Source organism: Bubalus kerabau, chromosome 4 (genome assembly GCF_029407905.1).
Source record: "Bubalus kerabau isolate K-KA32 ecotype Philippines breed swamp buffalo chromosome 4, PCC_UOA_SB_1v2, whole genome shotgun sequence".
NCBI classification, from domain to species: domain Eukaryota; kingdom Metazoa; phylum Chordata; class Mammalia; order Artiodactyla; family Bovidae; genus Bubalus; species Bubalus kerabau.
In genome coordinates, this window is record NC_073627.1 from 44,765,992 (window position 1) to 44,774,503 (window position 8,512).

Genomic DNA, 8,512 nt, shown 5'->3' on the forward strand with positions numbered 1-8,512 from the left:
TGACTCAGTGTAGGTAAAGCTTTTTGCAAGGCGTCTGAGATAATAGGGAGCAATCAATCAATTTGTTCAGCATTGGCTCTGGCAATCTCAAATACATTTAGCTTGTAGGAAGCATAGTTCAGGAGCCCAGGAGACAGGTGAGCCAGCCTAACCACAGCTGGCTAGGAATGAAGTGAAGGAGCAAGGGATCTTGACAGACTATTTCCTTTTCCATCTTCAATTTGTTTTTATACTTAGAATTTCTGTGGAACTTCCTGCTAGTTTAGGCACCCACTTATCTAGTCCCCATTAATGTCTTCCCTCTGATTTACACAGCAGGTGGAGAGAATCCCTAAAATGAAACATATTTTCCTTTTGCCCAAAGCATTTGCCACCACTCCCAAGTCATAGGAGTCATGGTCATTGCAAAGTGGGACACAGCTGAGACAGAAACCAGGAGTGTGCACACGTCAACATGCTAAAGAGAACTAGGTTCTGGAGTCAGATGGTTTGGCTTTAAATCACACCCCTGCTTGCTATTAGCTATGAGATCTTGGGCAAGTTACTTTTCCTCTCTAAGCTTCAGTTTCTGCATCTTTCAAGTTTTGTGAGGTATTTGACCCAGCATTTAGAAGGGGCTAAGCAACTGATGGATGTCAACTATTATACTATCCTGTTGGTAAGGGACTCCAAAAGTCAATCAGGAGATATAGTAAGAGTTATTGCCCAGAAGGAAATTAAACTTCAGGAAGAGAACAAAGTTAGCGTGTATGGGCTTTTTCTGTTGTTTTTTTCTGTTGTGCTGAGTCCTCACTGTGGCGTGGGCTTCCTCTCATGAGATTGCAGTCAAGCTGTTGGCCAGGGATGTGGTCTTATTTAAAGGCACACCGAGCGTGGACTCAGTAGTTGTGGTGTATTGGCTTAGCTGCTCCTCGGCATGCCCCTCTTAGTTTTCTGAACAGGAATCGAACTCATGTCTCCTGCATCGCAAGGCAGATTCTTAACCACTGGACCACTGAGAAGTCCCAGTGTGTACGATTTTATGGGGGCCGGTGGCAGTAACTGATTCTGTCCAGTACACCTCGCAGACGGCCACCAGTGTTTGCTATCTCCTCGAGTCCGTGCCCTTGTGTGATTCCCTCTCTTTGAGTGACTAGTGATTCATTTCTAGCAAATAATCCAGCAGAAGTGATATGATGGCACTTTCGAGGTTAGGTTATAAAAAGACTGTTTTGCTCCTTAAGTGTGCTCTCTCTTCCTCTTTCTCTTGGATCGCTTGTAGTGTGGGTTGCAAGATGCCATGAGACCCATGTGTCAGGGCAAGAAACTAAGGCCTTTAGTCCCATAACCACGTGCACGAGCGTGGAATTGGAGCCTCCAGTTCTAGTCAAGCCTATGAGACCACATACCTGGACAACAGCTTGAGTACAACCTCATGAGAGAACTCGAACCAGAGGCCCTCAGCTAAGCTACATTCAGGTTTCTGACCCTTAGGAACTGTGATAGAATAAATGTTTTTATTTTAAACTTGTAAACTTTGGGCATTTTTTTTTTTATACAGAGATAATATGTCTTTACTATCGTGGCTTTTAATTTAGTTATCTTTTGCCTTGGGACTTTTCCAAAGCCCCGCTCAGCCTGGTGATAATTAGAACTGGGAGACTGTAGTGTGTTGAGGGCACTGGAGTTGCAGGAGAGTGCCTGGAGCAACAGAAAGTAATTTCACGATGATCTCATCTCTCAGAGAATGGTTATGGAGGAACAGAGAGGCTGGAGAATAAAGCCTTTCTGTGGGGCAAGTCCAGCTGGGCTGGGGATGGCCTTAGGGCTGAGCTTATGTTGAAAGTAACTGTGGACGTCCCCATGGCAAGGTTTGGGCTCCCATCAGGTCATAAGGAACGGGATGAAAAGTGACAGGGAATGGAGGCAGGGGTATAGAAATCGGACGCATTGTCATTAGACTCCAAAGGTTTGTAACATTGAACAAACCGTTTCACTTCTCTGAACCAAATGTTTAAAATAGAGATTATAATAACCCACTTTGAAAGGTTCTTTTGAAGATTAAATGGGTTAATGTACACAAAGTGTTTAACATAATGCAGGTGAATAGTTGATATTGTTATTATTCCTTTGGAAGGGGCCCAGTTTGGGGGTCCTGCCTAGATTGTTTCTGCTGGAGCCTGGGCTCATGGTAGGGACAAGCAGGATCTTCCAAAGCAAGGTTGTGGAAGGCCATGTGATGAGTCTCTCCCTCAAAAAGGAACCAAAACACAGGACAGTTCATACGGAAAAGCCCAGTAATCTACTGAACATGGACACGCCTTCAGATGGGGCACAACCCTCATTTGACACAGAGAAACTCTTAAGGACAGCTTGTTCTAAGACATCAGTGAACAAAAATGCGGAAGTTTCTCATCTAGAAGTCATGACTCATGGTGCTCCAGAGAATTCATACAGCAGCAAAACCCAGGAGGGTGAATTCACACCTCATTGATGTTGGCAATTTTATACTAAGGAGAAAGTATCAGTTTAACGAGTTGGAAAACCAGATAATATTAGAAGAGAAGTGACGCTTCAGAAATGACACCAAAGTATTTGTGAAAAAGATTATACAAAATTCATAATTATAAAATAGACATGATTGATCACAGTTGGATATACATATTTAAAAGGGTGAATACATTGAGTGATAAAAACATGTTACCACTTCCCAAGGTTTGCAGGGGTTATGTTCCTGAGTCTACTACATTTAGAAAGGTATACCTGTGTTGAAGTTGCATGTGCAAATTTAACATAATTCTGAAGGTGAAATAATATATACAAAGTCCTACAGTGTACATGACTTGATAGAGTTGCTTAAGTATGACCAGACTCTGAAGTTTTTGAAACATTAGTAGATAGAAGAAGGAAAAGTGCTCATTTGCAATTTACAGTTCATCATTTTGTGTTTTAGATTTAGAGACCTTAATTCACCTTTGGGGAAGACTGCTGCTTCAAGAAAAATCTCAGAATAGCCCTTTAATTATCTAGATGCATAATGTTATACTTATCGCTCTTGTAGGCAATGGTGATGTCATTCATTGTTAAACTGACTGTAGATATTGATAATGTAAATTACAACTGTATAAAGCTACCATTTTTTGAATACTTACCCTGAGGTCATAAGAACTACTTTGGGATGCTCTTTTAAATACAGATTCTGAGCCCCTCCCTACAGATTTGATTCACTAGGCTTGTGCAAAAGCCCTGGAACCCATAGGCAGGCTGAATTTTCCTTAAATCTAATCTTGAATATGCTGAATAGCAGAGAAGGCAACTTGCCCAAGGTCACAGGTAGTAAGTGGTGGAGTAAGGAACAGAGCTCAGGTCTGTCTGATCCTCACTTGAATATGAAAAGGTTTGCATAGAGGGGGTGTGAATGTCCTACTAGACTGAAAGTACAGGAGCAGGATGGCACCAACAGAGAGACCGAGCTTACCAACCACCTTGGGCGGCCATAGGCATCTGTCTTAGGAAACACGTCAGGGGCATAAGTTGCCCCAGTCTGTGAGTACTTAGGTAGTAACATAAGCCTGGCCCACAGAAGACAAGCCAATCATCCTAGCAGGCACATGAAACTACCAATTTAATAGAAAATTATCACAGACAGGCTGCCATCCCAGACCAGCAAGGAGAATTCGTGTTGCACAACTCTCCTCCTTCTATTAATACTAAGAAAGGAGTAAATGCAAAGTGCTGGATGATTTGGATTCTAGTTCTTTCTCCGGCCCATTGCTTGTTACAGTCTCAGTTACTAAGCCATAAGGACTCCAACAGGGCACATTTTTCAAGCAACCCACTGGCCAGATAGCTCTTTCTTTTGGCCTTAGATTCTTCCCCTTTTCTTATGTGATCAGCAGGGATGCTTCTCAAGCCAACATGATGTAAACTTTAGATCTTTTTTATTTCTGTTTTTTATTTCCCAGAACCTAGTGTGACGCCTGACACACAATAGTCATCCAGGGAAAGTTCGTTGATAGCCTGAATGAATGAACCAGTGACCAGATGTGGAGGAGACTCATGCATCCGCTGTTCTGCCCCCTTGGGCATCCCCCTTTCTGGTGGGAACATAAAAAGTTCCCTTGAGGCTTCCCAGTGGCTCAGTGGTAAAGAATCTGCCTGCCAATGCAAGAGACACGGGGTTCGATTCCTGATCCGGGAAGCTCCACATGCTGGAGAACAACTAAGCCTGTGCACCACAACTACGAGCCTGTGCTTGAGAGCCCAGGAGCTGCAACCACTGAGCCCCCCTGCCACAGCGTGCCCTAGAGCCAGTGCTCCACAAGAGAAGCCGCTGCAAAAAGCAGCCTGGGTGCACAACTACGGAGGGGCCCCAATCACCACAACGAGACAAAAGTCTGAGCAGCAATGATGATGCAGCACAGTCAAAAATAAATTAATTATTTAAATTATTTAAAAAGAAAAAATTGCCTTACTCTGCACCTGATGTCATCAGCCAGGACAGACGAGGAAACTTTGGCACATATATATCCTTCTTAAGGGAAGCCCCTGGTGTGAAAACTTACAGCTATAAGAATAATAAATAGTGATGATGGTTGGTTCTTTCCAGACATCTGTGAGGAAAGATAAGCAAGACCTCAAAATAAAGGCCTTACAATTGTGGGCAGAGCCTTCGAAAGGCTTTTAAGAATCCAAACAGTGCAGGACTGTCACAAAAGACAGAAAATTGTTTCTGACAGTCATAATTATGCTAAAAACAAAACTAAACATTTTAGTGTGTTTCCTTCCAGTTAAAACCCAACTTTCAAAAAACAAAGATCACGGCATCCAGTCCCATCTCTTCATGGCAAATAGATGGAGAAACAATGGAAACAGTGACAGACTTTATTTTCTTGGGCTCCAAAATCATTGCAGATGGTGACTGAAGCCATGAAGTTAAAAGATGCTTGCCCCTTGGAAGAAAGCTATGACCAACCTAGACAACATATTAAAAAACAGAGACATTAGTTTACCGACAAAGGTCCACCTAGTCAAAGCTATGGTTTTTCCAGTAGTCATGTATGGATGTGAGAGTTGGACTATAAAGAAAGCTGAGCACTGAAGAATTGAAGCTTTTGAACTGTGGTGTTGGAGGAGACTCTTGAGAGTCCCTTGGAATGCAAGAAGATCAAACCAGTCAATCCTCAAGGAAATCAGTCCTGAATATTCATTGGAGGGAATGATGCTGAAGCTGAAGCTCCAATACTTTGGTCACCTGATGCAAAGAACTGTCTCATTTGAAAAGACCCCGATGCTGGGAAAGATTGAAGGCAGGAGGAGAAGGGGACAACAGAGGATGAGATGGTTGAATGGCATCACCAACTCAATGGACATGAGTTTGAGCAAGCTCCAGGAGTTGGTGATGGACAGGGAAGCCTGGCGTGCTACAGTCCATGGGGTCTCAAAGAATCAGACACAACTGAGCAACTGAACTGAACTGAAATTCCAGTTATCTTTTTTCACATATTTCTTTCTTGGAGTTATTGTAATGCATATTTATTTTTTGAATCTTGCTACTTTTTATCCCACATAACATAAACATTTCCCTGAGTTGTTATAAACTCTATATATATCAGTTTTTGCAATGCGAGAGACCTGGGTTTGATCCCTGGGTTGGGAAGATCCACTGGAGAAGGGAAAGGCTACCCACTCCAGTATTCTGGCCTGGAGAATTCCATGGACTGTATAGTCCATGGGGTAGCAAAGAGTCAGACTCGACAGCAACTTTCACTTTCACTTTTAGTGGTTGACTTATATTCCATTTTATGGATGTACCAGAATTTATGCAACAGTTCCTCTATTGTTGATCATTTAATTTCCAATTTTTTCTTTATTCAGTTCAGTTCAGTTCAGTCGCTCAGTCGTGTCCAACTCTTTGAGACCCCATGAATTGTAGCACGCCATGCCTCCCTGTCCATCACCAACTCCCGGAGTTCCCTCAAACTCAAGTCCATAGAGTTGGTGATGCCATCCAGCCATCTCATCCTCTGTTGTCCCCTTCTCCTCCTGCCCCCAATCCCTCCCAGCATCAGAGTCTTTTCCAATGAGTCAACTCTTCCCATGAGGTAGCCAAAGTACTGGAGTTTCAGCTTTAGCATCATTCCTTCCAAAGAACACCCAGGACTGATTTCCTTTAGAATGGACTGGTTGGATCTCCTTACAGTCCAAGGGACTCTCAAGAGTTTTCTCCAACACCACAGTTCAAAAGCATCAATTATTCGGTGCTCAGCTTTCTTCACAGTCCAACTCTCACATCCATACATAAGTAATTCTGCAAAGAAGATCTTTGTGAACTAAACCTATTCCATAGTTAAGATAATTTCCCTAACTAGGGAATCAGGAATTGAATACTAGATCCCAGAGAGATTCCTGACACTCCTAAGAGTCTTGAGTCTGTATCATTGCTAATTTGGGGGATTTCCTCTTTGTTTTTGAGAATCTAGGCTCAGACAGGCTGAGTACAAATCCTTGCTCTGGCATTAACCAATGTGAACTTGAGTACCTAGGTTGACCTTTTCAAGTCTTGGTTTCCTAGCTGTAAATTAGGGATGATTGCAATTTATTCATGGGCTATTGTGAAGATGAACAATAATATATGCAAAGCTCAGTACTTGGCACGGAATGTGTACCATAGATACTGTGTGTGTGTGTGCGTGTGCTAAGTCGCTTCAGTTGAGTCTGACTCTTTTCGACCCTATGGGCTGTAGCCCGCCAGGCTCATCAGTCCATGGGATTCTCCAAGCAGGAATACTGAGGTGGGTTGCCATGCCCTCCTCCAGGGGATCTTCCCGACCCAGAGATTGAACCTGCGTCTTTTAGGCAGGCAGTTTTTTTTGTTTTTTTTTTTTACCACTACTGCCACCTGGGAAACCCCTCGATAGATACTGCTGCTGCTGCTGCTGCTAAGTCGCTTCAGTCGTGTCTGACTCTGTGGGACCCCATGGACTGCAGCCTACCAGATTTCTCCGTCCCTGGGATTCTCCAGGCAAGAACACTGGAGTGGGTTGCCATTTCCTTCTCCAATGTATGAAAGTGAAAAGTGAAAGTGAAGTCGCTCAGTTGTGTCCGACTCTTCTCGACCCCATGGACTGCAGCCTACCAGGCTCCGCCATCCATGGGATTTTCCAGGCAACAGTACTGGAATGGGGTGCCATTGCCTTCTCCCTAGCAACAATTAATTTGTTAACTTTGATTATCAACAAGGATGGAAATTTCCACATATGCTCATTATCTGTTTATATTTCTGTGCATGTGTATATTTGTGTGTATGCATTAAAATATAGTATTTGATTATTTTATTAAAAAAATTTGGGGGCCACACTGCACAGAATTCGGGGTCTTAGTTCTCTGGGGATCAAACCCATAACCTCTGCATTGGAAGCACAGAGTCCTAACCACTGGAGCACCAGGGAATTCCCAAGATACATATTTTATTTTATTTATCTACTTTTTATTGAAGAATAATTGCTTTATAATGTTGTGTTAGCTTCCGCTGTATAACATCATCAATCATCTATACACACATATATCCCATCTCTCTGGAGCCTCCTTCCCATCAAGATATGTTATTTTGGATCGAAGAAAACTAAGCCATAAGGGACTCTAAGCGTGCTTATTTATCAGGCAAGCCCCTGGACAGATAACTCTCTGTCAAGATTCATCTAATCCCAAAGAAAAGCAGGCACTAGCACCCTAGAGTTTCTAGACAGCATCTCTCCTTTCCACTCGGTTTTTTTTTTTTTGGTTGATAAATTTTATTTAAGAACTTATACAAATATTCCAGATTGAATTTTAATCCTCATCTTCCTCCTCTTTCATCTTGATTAATCTGGAAGTAACGCAATTCATAACTTTCTTTGCTGTTGGTGACTACGGCTAACCAATCACGTAGATTATTCTTCTTCAAATATTTTTTGGTAAGGTATTTCAAATGCCTTTTGGAAAAGGGCACCTCGGAAGTTACAGAGATCTTACTCTTGTTTCTTTTGATGGTTAGGACACCACTACCCATGTTGCCAGCTTTTCCATCCACCTTGATCCTCTCCTGAAGAAACTGCTCAAAATTGGTGCTATCCATGATTCCATCTTTTACAGATGAGTACAGTCCAGGGTTAACTTCAGGAACTGCTTCCTTTTTTTGCCCCAGCTTCGCCACAAGCTTTCTCACAGTCACCATGGCGGCAGCAGAGTCAGAAAGCTCCACTAGTTTTAAGATAGATCATCTCATCATATGTTTCCTTTAAGACTAACTACATTCTTAAGTATGATTTTTATTGTGTTGAGGGACCCTGTGGAGCATATCACTGTTGGTGGAGCAAATTCAGAGGGAAACATGGATTTGATGTCCAGAAATCTGTAGCACCACTGACCTCTCTAGGAGGACATCTCTCGGAAAGGCAAGTATTCCCAGGGCAAGACTCTGGGCAGCTTTGAGCCCTGTAAAAGCACAGTGCAGCCGTAGCAGCTTCTCTTCCCACTGACAGCATCTATAAAT

General features: G+C 42.8%; 1 pseudogene; it reads right to left on the reverse strand.

The window, feature by feature from the left end:
* Window positions 1-7,809: 7,809 nt before the first annotated feature.
* On the reverse strand, window positions 7,810-8,194 carry LOC129651376 (60S ribosomal protein L22-like; annotated as a pseudogene).
* Between the last annotated feature and the right edge of the window lie 318 nt (window positions 8,195-8,512).